Here is a 15,406-nt window from a genome sequence, read left to right as displayed (position 1 = left end):
GATTTCTCAGATTGTATCTGCTCTGCTCTGACCATATCACAGTTTCAGGGACTTTTCCTTCCATATATTCTCCACCTCTTAATCTCTTAATAACCAGGACCCACCTTCTCTTTTGTTAGTGAAGGACGAAGGCAGTGAGGGTGGTTGTTTCACAGGGTAAACAAGGCAAGGACAAAGCAAAGGCCTAAGGCAGACATGGGAACCACTCCTACCCAACAGTTCACAGGCAATGTCCAGCTGTGCTATGGACACTAGTGATGGCATCATCAGTGCAGCCCCTCAAGATGCAACAAGAACAGCACTCACTCATGAGAAGCCAAGCTCTCTGTGGCTGCTTACTCTACTTCTCCAAGAAAGTCTGCTCAGTTCTGGTCCCTCAGTTGGGGCCACACATTCCCCTCAACCTTCGCACATTCTACTCCCTCCTTCCCTTCAACGAAGCCTGGGGAAATTATCTGCTCTCATTATAGAAGCCTTTCTCTTGTCTTCACATATTCCAGTTTTATTCTTTATGCCTCGGATTTTTATTTATTGGCAACTAAGTTTTAAGATCTTGAATCTCAAAACCATCTCAATGCTGCCATATCCTTTATTGGAGGCACTTAATGAACAGTTTAAAGAGAACCAAATGATGACAGAATTGGGAAAAAAAAAAAGTTAACATTTTGAAAATATTCTACTTCATTCTCTCTCCTTTTTCTCCTCCTCTCCCTCCAGTCCTGAAGCATCCATGTATTCCAGTCATTATATGCAACGTAGAATTTCCCCAGTGCTTTACAACACGTATGGATAAGATGAAGAGGCACATGAGAGAGTATGGTCAGCTTATAGATAAGCCTTGAAGGATGGGGAGCTAGGCACACAGGACGTGGGAAAGGGCATTCTTGGAAGAAAAGGCAGCCTGGAACTAAGCAGGTGGCAGAGGAGGGCCCATTTGTAGCAAGAATAGCTTGGTCAGTTCGTTTGAAGTACAGGCTTATAATGCCAGGAAAGCTAATTTGTACTTTGCACCCTTGTTAGGACATGCTGGAGTCATGAGAGGAGGGGAGGGGTATGGTAGGAACAGGGCCGAGTAAGACATACTGCTGATCATCTGACAGGCAGATGGACAAGAATAGAAAATAGAAACAAAGTCTGGTCCAACAACTTTTATAACTATCAGCTGAGAGACAACAAGGGCCCAATCTGGAAAACAGCAATGAAGAGAATGAATAGTATAATCAACACAGGACCACAAAACAGTCAGAGCTCATCCAGCACCTGCCACTCTATGCCAGACATAGGACCTCAGGTTTCACCAGGATTACTTCATTCAATCCTTACTGCAGGTCAATGAAAGTTACCTTATTATTACCCATATTTTACAGAAAAGGAGACTGAGAGTGAGGTTGGATGGCAGTCCCTGGGGTAATCCTGGGTTATGTATTTTTTTCCTAATGTAATTATTGAGGTAGCTCCCCTCTGTGAGCACCACCACCAACTCCTTTCCTCTTGTATGAAAGTATCATTCTCCCATCAGGAAGCATTGTCTATTCATCCTGTGGACGCCAGGCTGTCCTTTGGTCAATATAATTTTGTGGAAGTGATACTGTGCCAGTTCCAAGCATCACTTTTGGAGGACTTGTGATTTTCACCTGTGCTTCTTATAGAGAATGCTTGTTGGTACGGATATCCTTCCTCAGAACCCAGTGCCACGCTGTGGTTAATCCAAGCCACACAAAAAGGTCACACATAGGTGCTTAGTCCCAGTTGATAGCCAACACCAAATTCCTGCCGTATGAGAGGGTCATTATAGAGATATAATCCAGGTGAGTCTTCAGATGATACTGTGTCCAGAATTGGTGGGTTCTTGGTCTCGCTGACTTCAAGAATGAAGCCAGGTACCCTCGCAGTCAGTGTTACAGTTCTTAAAGAGGGTGTGTCTGGAGTCTGTTCCTTCAGATGTTCAGATGTGTCCACAGTTTCTTTCTTCTGGTGGGTTCATGGTCTCACTAACTTCAGGAGTGAAGCTGCAGACTTTCCTGGTGAGTGTTATAGTTCTTACAGGTGGTGCGTCTGGAGTTGTTCATTCTTCCCAGCGAGTTCGTGGTCTTGCTGGCTTCAGAAGTAAAGCTGCAGACCTTGGTGGTGAGTGTGACAGCTCATACAGGCAGCGTGGACCTAAATAGTGAGCAGCAGCAAGATTTATTGTAAAGAACAAAAAAACAAGGTTTCCACAATCCGGAAGTGGACCCCAGTGGGTTGCCACTGCTGGCTCCAGCACCCTGCTTTTATTTCCTTATCTGACCCCACCCACATCCTGCTGCTTGGTCCATTTTACAGAAAGCTGATTGGTCTATTTTACAGAGAGCTGATTGGTCCATTTTGACAGAGTGCTGATTGGTGCATTTACAATCCTGTAGCTAGACACAGTGGTAGACAGAAAAGTTCTCCAAGTCCCCACTAGGTTAGCTAGATACAGAGTACTGATTGGTGTATTTACAAACCTTGAGCTAGACAAAAAGTACTGATTGGTGTGTTTACAATCCCTGAGCTAGACACAGAGTGCTGATCGGTGTATTTACAATACCTGAGCTAGACATAAAGGTTCTCCAAGTCCCCACTAGACTCAGGAGCCCAGGTGGCTTCACCTAGTGGATCCCGCACCAGGGCTGGCGGAGCTGCCCGCCAGTCCCATGCCCTGCGAGCCCGCACTCCTCAGCCCTTGGGCAGTCGATGGGACTGGACGCTGCAGCCCACGGGGGGCACTGGTCAGGGAGGCTCAGGCAGCGCAGGAGGCCACGGTGGGGAGGGGGTGGAGTGCGAGACTCAGGCATGGCGGGCCCTGCCCCGTGGGGAGGCAGCTGAGGCCTGGCGAAAATTGGAGCGCAGCTCCAGCAGGCCTGCACTGCTGGGGGACCTGGCACACCCTCTGCAGTTGCTGGCCCAAGTGCTAAGTCCCTCACTGCCCACAGCCAGCGGCCACGGCCGGCTGCTCCCAGTGCGGGGCCTGCCGAGCCCACGACCACATGGAACTCGGGCTGGTGCAGCCTTGGCTCCCACCTGCGCCTCTCCCTCCACACCTCACCGCAAGCAGAGGGAGACTGCTGCGGCCTCGGCCAGCCCAGAGAGGGTCTCCCACAGTGCCATGGCGGGCTGAAGGGCTCCTCAAACGCTGCCAGAGTGGATGCCAAGGCCGAGGAGGCACGGAGAGTGAGGGCTGCTAGCATGTTGTCACCTCTCAATACCACTCCCAGCCAACAACCACACAAAAGAAGACGAGTGAGAACCACCCCTTGAGCCAAGCCTGATAAACACAGAGAGAATCATAGGTGATAATAATAATGCCTGCTTTAAGCCGCTAAGTTTTGGAGTCTTTTTCCACAGCAACAGGTAACAAAAGCAATTATTAATAATGTTCCCTTTGTCTCTCAAAAGAAGTCTGCTGTGGACAATATATTACATGACTTACCTAGCTAAGTAAGTGTTGAATAAGTATAAATGTTGAATTAAAATGTTTAAGTGAATAATTAAATAAATGAATGGGTTTAATGGATACATTAGGGTCGACTGCCCTTAGTTTGTTTAATGATTGGGGAGACACTTCTCCACATTGGCCAGCAGCACCATTTGCAGAAAAAGAGACAGTGGATGCACTTACCAGGTCACAGCATGGCCTCATTGCCTGTTCTTAGCCTAGTCTTTAACCACCATGGGGAAGTAAGGGTAGCGGGGGGATGGGGGGGCAGAGGGAAACCTAAGTATGAGACAAAGTCTATTACGAGGTCTTAATAAACTCTAGCATGGACACTTTAAAAAATGATCTAACTTTTTTTCTAGAATAGAAATTCTGTCTAGCTTTTATAATGGCTCAGGCTTTCCTCAAGCACTTTTCCCATAAATTTTAACATTAACATCCGTGGTAATGCTTAACTGCAGGTAATGTATTTTTTAAACCATATTTTTCTCCTAGAGCTCATTAAAAGTACTCACTCTGCTAATGATTTCTGAGTCTCAAGTTAGACTTAGTAGTACACAAGGAGCAATAGATGCCTAAATGTCAGGCCTGTTTACCAGATCAAAGTGTGGTTGCTGTGGTGGCATTTGTCTCTTGTGGGACATGCTGACTGTGGTTAGTTCATTCTATTTTTTTCCTGGTGGGAAATGATCCTGAATCCAAAGCTGTTTCGTTCAACCAAGCTTCAGCACAGAGAATTACACTCTGAATCAGCACCTTGCCACTGTGGATTTAACTGAAGGAGTTATTGCTGATGCTGCCTTGGAGTCTTCCCTGCCTTCTGGGCAAACTCTAAACCTGCAATTTTATTTATCCTTTTGTTAGTAATGCTTGTTATAGTGCCTAGAACGAATATCCAAACCAATAAATGTTTGTCTGCCTTAGTTTTGCCTCTTTTTCCTTCTTTCTGTATCATCTGCTTCTATTTGATCAATGTTTAAAAATTTTAGATTCAACCTCCTTAATAATTCTCAAACCCAACCCCTCTCAACTCCATTCTTTCACTTGTTACCTGAGTCCAAGGCTACATCATCCCTCAACTGGAATCTTGTGCAGTCTTCTAATACCTCCTCCTCCATCCATTCTCCACATTGATGCCAAAATGACAGTGAGCTTTGTTCCATTCATACTTAAAGCACCTCAGTGACTCCTCGTCGTCCATCTCTTATCACAGGAAAAATTGAAACTAATCTTGGTACGTAGTCAAGGCCCTTTTGATCTATTCTCTCTGTGAGCCCAGAAAATTTGAGACAGGTCTCAGTTAATCTGGAAAGTTTATTTTGCTAAGGTTGAGGATGCACACTCATAACAGCCTCAGGAGGTCCTGACGACATGTGTCCAAGGTGGTCAGAGCACACAGCTTGGTTTTACACATTCTAGGCAGACATGAGACATCAATCAACATATGTAAAATGAACACTGGTTTGGTCCAAAAAGGCAGGACAACTGGAAGCAAAAGCAGGACAACTTGAAGCGGGGAAGGGGCTTCCAGGTCACAGGTAAGTGACAGACAAGTGGCTACATTATTTTGAGTTTCTGATTAGCCTTTCCAGAGGAGGCATCACATACGCATTTATCTCAGTTAGTAGAGGGGTGACTTTGAATAGAATGGGAAGCAGGTTACCCTAAGCAGTTCCCAACCTGAATTTTTCTTTTAGCTTAGTGATTTGGGGGTTTAAGATATTTTCCTTTCATGTCCCAATATGTTCTAGCTTCATTTCTTGCTCAACATATCTAGGCAAACTCTGGCTCAATCAAGCCAGACTCCTCATTCTCATAATATTTCATGCACTTTTCTTCATTTTGTTATATTGTATGGTTTTCTTCCAGAGCCTAGAATATTCTTCCTGAGCCTAGAATATTCCTCCTGCTGTCTCAGCATGTCAAAATTTATGTTTTCTTTACAACCTAGTGAAAATGCTTTCAACACCCTCAAATTATTTTCTACCACTTTCTTAAGACCCTCACATTTAAATATAATTACTCGCTTCTCTGTCACCTCCACAACCTCCCATACTCACATCCTGTTTGTGCTATTGAAACTCAGCAGGAAGGCAGCAGAGGATAGGGGTGACAACTCAAATTTGGAGGTTGCCTGCTGGGTTTAAACTAAAGCTCTGCTGCTCACTGGCCTTGTTACCTTGAGCAAATTATTTTATCTCTCTCAGTTTCCTCAACAATAAAATGGGAATAAGGATGGTGTCAAATTATAGCATTGCTATGATAATTAAATGACTTTATTATCTGATCCATTGAAAGTGCTACGTAAGCATTCTTCAATAAAATAAAATTCTCCTGAATCACTGATCAGAGGTTTTCCAAGCATGTCTAGCAGCATCAGTCTCACCTAGGAAAGTACTAGAAATTAAAATTATCAGGTCTTATGTCCGGGCTACTGAATCAGAAACTCTGAGCATGGGACCCAGCAGCGTAACAACCTCTCAGAATAATACTGATGCACCATCGAGTTTGAGAACCACTCTACAGATGATCTCTAAGATGTCTTTCAGCTCTCACCACCTATGGATTGATTACAATCCTCCTATTCAGTCATTGAAAACTGGAATATCCCATCTGAAGGCAATTTTAAATGATTGGAAAGGGAAGTAAGAACTTAAGTCAAGAAATTAAAAGTGAAAAGGGAAGCAATGTATCTATTTGCAGGAAGGAACAAATGAGGCAAGAGGAAAAATAACACTTACAGGGGAAAAAAGCCAAGGGTGTTTTTTCTTAGTTCTTTCTTTTCTCATAAAAGCAAGAAGCCTCACATAGACTACTGATCTAAAGATTTATTGATAACTTTTTTTTTATTTCTATACTCACATTAACAAAACTCTCTTTCCTCCTTAACTTTTCTTGACTTGGGAATTGTATCTTTGGGGCAAGAACATTGAAAAAACTTGTTTAAAAATGCAACCAACTTAGTGTTTATCACTCAACATAAATATGTGTGAAAAACTAAAATAAGACACAAGATGGGTTGCACATAGCACCAACCAGCAAAATAGTTCTTTGCAAGGCTGAAGTCATGCAGCAGAAACTGTTGCCAAAAGAAAAGGCATTCTGAAATATTTTAGACATACAAAAAGGTACAAAATATATATCTGTGCATCTAACAAGAAGCTGAAGAACCTTCATGCACCCAGATATTCCTACAATTGGTTTTCAAAGGATGAAAAAACATTTATGTATTTAAAATGGTGTGTGGCTATTAAAAGTAATTTTAAAAGCATAGCACAGGGCTTATCACAATAAATGTCCACTCCCTCCTTGTGACCCCTCCTCTCAAAATGTGCAAGCAAGTTGTCTGGCAGTGGGACTTCCAGACTGAAATATGCCTTTGTGGGTAAATTTTGGGATGGTGAAATTGTTACAAGTGAATAAAAACAATTACTGCTGTTGTATTCTCCAAATGAAATAATGTATTCTTACAGGAGGTGTATTTTACCCTTTAATAAATAAAGATTTGTGCTAAAAATGCTTTGGAAAACTCCTAGGGAGAATTCCACTATTCATGTGAAATATTACAGATTCTGAGGGTGAAAAAATGAATGCTATTTAACTCTGATGATTGTGAATGTTTTTGTAAGCAGGAGGGAAAAATATGGCCATGAAAGCCTACAGAGAAATTACACAAACATGTAAAATCAACTAAATATAACTTCCACGTGCTCTTTATTGATTCCCCTGGAACTCTGGCTTGCTAAGATAAAACAAAATGTAAAAGGTTATCTGGATTTTCTCCCTTCTTTTATTGGTTCATCTTGCTATTCGTCTATCAATTTTATCTTTTCTCAGCAAAATCGGCATACAAAGGACATACCTCAATGTAATAAAAGCCATCTATCACAAAACCACAGCCAACATAATACTGAATGGGGAAAAGTTGAAAGCATTCCCTCTGGGTACTGGAACAAGACAAGGATGCCCACTCTCACCACTCCTCTTCAACATAGTACTGAAAGTCCTAGCCAGAGCAATCAGATACAAGAAAGAAATAAAGGGCATCCAAATCGGTAAAGAGGAAGTCAAACTGTCACTGCTGACAATATGGTCATTTACCTTGAAAACCCTAAAGACTCCTCCAGAAAGCGCCTAGAACTGATAAAAGAATTCAGTGAAGTTTCTGGATACAAGATTAATGTATACAAATCATATAGAAGTAGCCCTTCTATATACCAGTAGCAACCAAGCAGAGAATCAAATCAAGAACTCAACCCTTTTTACAATAGCTGCAAAAATAATACAATACTTGGGAATATACCTAACCAAGGAGGCAAAAGACCTCTACAAAGAAAACTATAAAACACTGCTGAGAGAAATAATAGATGACACAAATAAATGGAAACACATCCCATGCTCATGGATGGGTAGAATCAATATTGTGAAGATGACCATACTGCCAAAAGCAATCTACAAATTCAATGCAATCCACATCAAAACACCACCATCATTCTTCACGGAATTGAAAAATACACACACACACACAATTCTGAAATTAATATGGAACCAAGAAAGAGCCTGCATAGCCAAAGCAATACTAAGCAAAAAGAACACATCTGGAGGTATCACACTACCTGATTTCTAACTACACTGTAAGGCCACAGTCACCAAAATAACATGGCGCTGGTATTAAAATACACACATAGACCAATGGAACAGAATAGAGAACCCAGAAATAAACCCAAATACAGCCAACTGATCTTTGCCAAAGCAAACAAAAACATAAAGTGGGAAAAAAACACCCTCTTCAACAAATGGTGCTGCGATAATTGGCTAGCCACATGTAGGAGAATGAAAGTGGATCTTCTTCTCTCACTTACACAAAAACCAACTCAAGATAAATTAAGGACTTAAATCTAAGACCTGAAACTATAAAAATTCTAGAAGATAGCACTGGAAAATGCCTTCTAGACATTGGCTTAGGCAAGGATTACATGACCAAGAACCCAAAAGCAAATGCAATAAAAACAAAGATAAATAATTGCGACCTAACTAAACTAAAGCGCTTTTGCAAAAGGAACAGTCAGCAAAGTAAACAGACAACCCACAGAGTGGGAGAAAATCTTCACAATTCTCCCATTCTGACAAAGGACTAATATCCAGAATCTGCAATGAACTCAAACAAATCAGTAAGAAAAAATAAACAATCCCATCAAAAAGTGGGCTAAGGACATGAATACACAATTCTCAAAAGAAGATATACAAATGGTCAACAAACACATGAAAAAATACTCAACATTACTAATGATCAGGAAAATGCAAATTAAAACCACAATGCGATACCATCTTACTCCTGCAAGAATGATCAGAATCAAAAAAATAAAAAACAGTAGATGCTTGCATGAATGTGGTGATCAGGGAACACTTCTACACTGCTGGTAGGAATGTAAACTAGTACAGCCACTGTGGAAAACAGTGTGGAGATTCCTTAAAGAACTAAAAGTAGAACTACCATTTGATCCAGCAATCCCATTACTGGATATCTATCCAAAGGAAAAAACGTCATTTTTTTAAAAAGATACTTGCACACGCATAGTTTATAGGAACACAATTCGCATTTGCAAAATTGTGAAACCAGCCCAAATGCCCATCAGTCAATGAGTGGATAAAGAAATTGTGGTATGTATACACGATGGAATACTGTTCAGCATAAAAAGGAATGAATTAACAGCATTTGCAGCGACCTGGATGAGACTGGAGACTATTATTCTAAGTGAAGTAACTCAGGGATGGAAAACCAAACATTGTATGTTCTCACTGATATGTGGGAGCTAAGCTACGAGGACGCAAAAGCATAAGAACTATACAATGGACTTTGGGGACTTGCAGGGAAGGATGGGAGGGGGTGAGGGATAAAAGACTACAAATAGGGTGCAGTGTATACTGCTTGTGTGATGGATGCACCAAAATCTCACAAATCACCACTAAAGAACTTACTCATGTAACCAAATACCACCCGTACCCCAATAACTTAAGGAAAAATAAAAGTAAATAAATAAACAAGAAAACGTAAAAGAACATAATAATGTTTACTTTTAATGAGCAACTTTCAGATGAAATCATTGTGCTAAGTACTTTATAGATGCTAATTTGTTTAATCTTTATAATGATTCAAGTTGGTAGGTATTGTGAGGCACTTCTTCTAACTAAGGAAATCGGTCATAAGAGAAGTTACGTGACGTGTCCAGAGTCAATGTTAGGAAATGGAGGCGTTGGGGTCTAACTCCTGTATTTTAACCAGTAGCCACTCAGAGTATATTGCCAAAGACTGAGGACCCCTAGTCATTTAGGAAGCAGTTGACCAATAGATAACTCATTTAGTCCAATCTCTTCATCTCACGGGTAAGGAAACTAAGGCTGCAATGGGAAAGGCACTTCTCCAAGGTTGCAGAGCTGAGGCTAGCATGTAGGATTCCTAAATTCTCACTGGTCCAAATGAAATGGATCTTCTTTCCCTTCAAAACCTGGTTATTTGTTCAGCCATATTCTAACTCCAGAAAGGAGTGTGTGTATTTGTGTGTGTACACATAACATGCATAATTTTAAAAGATCATACCTTCCAAACAAGAACCCACACTGAGATGCACACAGTAAATGCATGCATTTCTCCATCTAACAAACATTTACCCAACATCTGACTCAAACTGTTCCAGTTGTGTCTGACTGCACCACAAGGTCATTTGAGGAATTAAAAAAAATACCAAAGCCAGAACACCACTCAAGAAATTTTTATATATTTTGGTCCAGGGTGGGGCCAGGACTCTACATTGCCTCAGTTTGTACATATTATAGGGTTCTCAAAACTAACATGGACACAATAGCTCCCTTCATTCTGTCTCCATAACTCAAAGAAACCCAAGTGAACCCTACTGGGATCCAAATCTTTTGCATCTCAGTAAATAGCACCACCAGGTTGCCCAGGCCAGAAACTAGCATTTATTCTTTATTCCTCTTTTCCTTGTCCATCTATGTCCAATCCGTCAGCTTGAGTCAGGTGTTGGGTAAATGTTTGTTAGATGGAGAAATGCATGCATTTACTGTGTGCATCTCAGTGTGGGTTCTTGTTTGGAAGGTACAATCTTTTAAAATTACGCATGTTGTGTGTACACACACACATACACACACTCCTTTTTGGACTGTTTCTCCTGTCATTCCTTCACGTGTTTGAGGGCTCGGAGCTCCTCTTTGAGTAAGTTGAGCTGCAGACAAATTATTGGACTGCTTTTTGAGCTCTCACATTTTTCAGTTATATTCTTCCCTTCTATGCTTCATGCTTTTCTCATAATTGGCCTATCTAAACAAGCATTTTTGTGGCCCTAGAGGAGAATGTTCTGCTCTGGAAAAAACTGATAAAGTTTCATTACTGTATAATCTCCATCACCTTTTAGCCAAACAAGAAATAAGTAGTTTCAAGATTGAAACAAGCAGAGGCCTCTGATAGGTCATGAGTCCGATCTGTCTGGATTATATTGTCACAAAGAAAGGGCACCTCTTTGGCCTCCCATACCTTAGCCTCACTTGCAGTGGTGTGAACAGACCTCACGTTCCAGGGCTGTGACCTCACATGTTGGGAAGAGTCAATGACCAATAACAATTTAAAAGTCGGAAAGCCATAGATGATTTTCTTCTTTCTGATGATCACACAGCAGGTAGAGTGCTTCAAAGTTTGGACTTTGTATTTTAACCAAGAAATAAAAGTATTCTAGAGTAGTGCTGTCAAATAGAAATAAATATGAGCCAAATATGGAACTTGAAATTTCTAGCAGCCACATTAAAAATAGTAAGAACAGATGAGATTAGTTTTAATATTTTATTTGTCCTAATATATCAAAAATTATTACTTCTACATCTAATAAATATAAAAATTGTTAATGAGATATTTTACTATTTTTTCATACTGTCTTCAAAATCCAGTGAGCATTCTATGCTTATTGCACATCACAATTTGGATGCTAGGTTTATAATAGTTTAAGTGAAATTATACTTCTACCAAAGCAATAAAGTTATATTTAATGGAAAATAATTAAAATTAAAATTTAGTTTCTTGGTCACACTTTCCACATTGCAAGTACTTAATAGTGCTGGGTGGCTCATAGACACCATATTAGACAATTCACCTTCAGATGCTAGAATATGGCTTTTATGATTTTTTATTAATAGTATTAAGGACCTTGTAAAGTATCCAGTCTTTATTAAATGTTATTGAATTCTTACTAATTGATAAAATTATTTTTAAAACCACTGAAACAAAAGAAAGAAAAATATTAAGTATGGAATCAGAAACAAAGACAAGTTTGTTTTACATCTCACAACTCAAATGTCCTTATCTGTCAATGAAATGTTAAGTTCTTCAGTACTACCCAAAGCGTATCTGTGGACAAATGATTCAAGAGCAAGCAAATTTGGGAAATGCTGCATACAAATCCATCTCACCAGATATTCACACAACAGACTACTATTATCTTTTACATTCATGGATCAGAGATTCAGAGCAAGTTTTGTCTTATGCTATGTGCTCATCTTTGGTCTACAACTATCTTTCTTCTTTCTCTCTCTGTTTCTTTTGTCAATGTAATTAGCAAATATGAGCCCAAAACAATATAGAAAATGCAGAACTTTAAAGTAGCATACAACCTTGGCCTAAGGTAATCATTATTCCAGCCAAATCCTATGCTTATGATTATGATTTCCTTACTTTCACTTGATAAATATTTATATCACATATGCTTTAGCAAAATGTGATATATAATTTATTACATACACAGAGTCATACTATAGTGAGTTATATATAATTTTGAAACCTACTATACACTATACAAAAGCTTCCAGCTTTTGCCCATTCAGTATTATATTGGCTGTGGATTTTTCATAAACAGTTATTATTTTGAGATATGTTCCATCAATACCTGGTTTATTGAGAATTTTTAACATGAAGGGATGTTGAATTTTATCTAAGGCCTTTTCTGCATCTATTGAGATGATCATGTGGTTTTCGTCATTGGTGCTATTTATGTGATGGATTAGGTTTATTGGGTTTGCATATGTTGAACCAGCCTTGCATCCCAGGGATGAAGCCAACTTGATCATGGTGGATAAGACTTTTGATGTGCTGCTGGGTTCAGTTTGCCAGTATTTTATTGAGGATTTTTGTATTTATATTCATCAGGGATATTGGCCTGAAGTTTTTGTTGTTGTTGTTGTGTCTGCCTGGTTTTGGTATCAGGATGATGCTGGCCATATAAAATGAGTCCTTCCTTTATGGTTGTTTGGAATTGTTTCAGAAGGAATGGTACCAACTCTTCTTTGTATCTCTGGTAGATTTGGGGTGTGAATCCATCTGGTCCTGGGCTGGTTTTGGTTGGTAGGCTCTTAATTGTCTCAATTTCAGAATTTGTTATTGGTCTATTCAGGGATTCAACTTCTTCCTGGTTTAGTTTTGGGAGGGTATGTGTCTAGTAATTTATCCATTTCTTCTAGATTTTCTAGTTTATTTGCATAGAGGTGTTTATGCTATTCTCCTTCATTTTGACCTTGAAGAATCTGATGATTATGTGTCTTGGGGTTGATCCTGTCGTGGAGTACCTCACTAGTATTCTCCATGTTTCCCGAATTTGAATGTTGGCCTGTCTTGCTAGGTTGGGGAAGTTCTGGATGATATCCTGAAGTGTGTTTTCCAACTTGGTTCCATTCTCCCCATCTCTTTCAGGTACTCCAATCAATCATAGGTTCAATCTTTTTAAATAGTCCCATATTTCTTAGAGGTTTCGTTCATTCTTTTTCATTCTTTTTTCTCTAATCTTGACCGCATGCCTTATTTCAGCAAGACAGTCTTCAAACTCTGATATCCCTTCCTCTCATTGGTCAGTTTGGGTATTGATACCTGCATATGCTTCATGAAGCTCTTGTGCTGTTTTTTTCAGCTCCATCAGGTCATTTCTGTTCCTCTGTAAACTGGTTATTCTAGCTAGCAGTTCCTGTAATCAAGGTTCTTAGTTGCTTTGCATTGGGTTAGAACATGTTCCTTTAGCTCAGTGGAGTTTGTTATTATCCACTTTCTGAAGCCTGCTTCTGTCAATTCGTCCATCTCATCCTCCGTCCAGTTCTGCACCCTTGCTGGAGAGACTTTGTGATCATTTGGAGGAGAAAAGGGATTCTGGCCTTTTGGGTTTTCAGTGTTTTTTCAATGATTCTTTCTCATCTTCACTAATTTGTCTATATCAATCTTTGAGGCTGCTGACCTTTGGATGGGGTTTTTGTGGGGACTTTTTTTGCTGTTGATGCTATTGTTACTGCTTTCTGTTCGTTTCTCTTGCAACAGTCATGTCCCTCTTCTGTAGGGCTACAGGAGTTTGCTGGGGGTTCACTTCAGGCCCTATTCATCTCATTCATTCCCGCTCCTGGAAACGTAACTTGAGGAGGCTGGAGAACAGTATAGATGGATGCGTGCTCCATCCTCTGGGATCTCTGACCTCAAAGGGCACCAATCTGATGCCAGTAGGAATGCTTCTGTATAGGTTGTCTGACAACCCCTGTTGGAGGGTCTCACCCAGTTGGGTGGCACAGGGAGCAGGACCTGTTTAATGAAGCACTTTGACTATCCCTTGGGAGAGGGGATGTGCTTTACTGGGGAGAAACCCATTCGTCTGTGTTGCCTGGATTCCTCATAACTAGCAGGAGAAAAGCCTAAGTCTGCTAGTCTGCAGAGACCACAGCCACCCCTCCCCCTAGGGGCTCAGGCCCAGGGAGGTTCTGAGCCCCTGGCTGGAGTTGTTTGAGTTCTTCTTGGGAGGCCCCACCTAGTGAGGAGAAATGGGTCAAGGTCAGGCCTGAAGAGGCACTCTGTCTGCAGTATGTCACAGCCAATGTGTTGGGCTGTGGGGGATACCTCTTGGGACCAAGTCATCCAGCCTTCCCAGCTCCAGCAGGGGAAAAGTGCAGACTGGAGCTATAGAGATGACTGCTGCCTTTCCCCACCCTGGGAGCTTAGTGTATTAGGAGGCTATCAGTCCCAGTGTCGGCTGTCACCCCTTCTGCAAGGAGCTCAAACAGCTTAGGCAGCAGGCAGCTGCAGCTGTGGTGCTGGTCACCCCTCCCCATGGGAGCTTGAAAGGCTTAAGCAGATTCTATATCCGTGGCTATTGGGAATCTGCAGGGCTTCGTGGTTGGGACCCTAGGCCCGGGTGGTGTGGGCTCACGAGTGGGATCTTCCGATCCATTGCACAGTTCCATGGAAAAAGCACGTTTTCCCAGGCTGAGTAGCATGCTCACTCACCGCCTCCCTTGGCTTGGGGATGGTGGCTCCCCTGCCTCATGTGGCTCTCAGGTGGGCCACTGCACCACACTGCTCTTCCTTCCTCTCCGTGGGTCACACCAGCCACCTAGTCAGTTCTGATGGCAGAACATGGATACCTCAATTGCTAATGCAGAATTCGTGTGCTCTTATGGTTCTTTTTGATGGGAGCTTCTGATCGCTGCTGCTTCTAGTTGGCCATCTTGGCTGGCCCCCTTGAAAATGCAACTTTTGAGGTTAGGTTTAAGAGGCTTTGCATTTTCTGATTTTGTTCTCTTGGAACACTTCCCTGAGTCAGTCATGAAAATAATCTTAATTCACCTACTGAAAGATGAGAGGCCATGTGGAGAAAAACCATGCTATCCCAGCCGAAGAACAGAATCAGTGGCCAGAAAGGTCATCTTGTACCTGCCAGTCTAGTCAAATCTCTAGCTATAATGAATCACATGAGTGAATCCAGAAAAAATCTGTACAAGACTCTCCTAATTGACCCATAAAATGATTAAAATTTTTTTTAAATAATGATTGTTTTAATTCACTAAGCTTTGAAATGATTCGTTACGTAGCAATGGATAACTACAAAACCCTTTATTAAGACTTTAGACATTGAAGATTGT

At 41.1% G+C, this 15,406-nt stretch overlaps 1 long non-coding RNA gene and 1 pseudogene across 2 annotated transcripts in view; one reads left to right on the top strand and one right to left on the bottom strand.

The window, feature by feature from the left end:
• Nucleotides 1-1,134: 1,134 nt before the first annotated feature.
• LOC108587363 lies at nucleotides 1,135-4,837 on the bottom strand. Its single transcript, XR_002523979.2, has 2 exons — nucleotides 4,509-4,837; nucleotides 1,135-2,160 (listed from the first exon to the last, which is right to left on the bottom strand). It is a non-coding gene; the product is annotated as an uncharacterized LOC108587363 (long non-coding RNA).
• Nucleotides 4,838-4,949: 112 nt separating this feature from the next.
• LOC103887109 overlaps nucleotides 4,950-15,406 on the top strand; it is a 56,785-nt pseudogene continuing 46,328 nt past the window's right edge. Inside the window, exon 1 of the transcript XR_002523975.2 lies at nucleotides 4,950-4,995. The product of XR_002523975.2 is annotated as a superoxide dismutase [Cu-Zn]-like (transcript). The remainder of the gene's footprint in view (nucleotides 4,996-15,406) is intronic.

The sequence above is a fragment of the Papio anubis genome, chromosome 8 (genome assembly GCF_008728515.1).
Source record: "Papio anubis isolate 15944 chromosome 8, Panubis1.0, whole genome shotgun sequence".
Classification (NCBI taxonomy): Eukaryota; Metazoa; Chordata; class Mammalia; order Primates; family Cercopithecidae; genus Papio; species Papio anubis.
The sequence above is the reverse complement of the archived record's forward strand: the minus strand, read 5'-3'. Positions and strand labels throughout refer to the sequence as shown.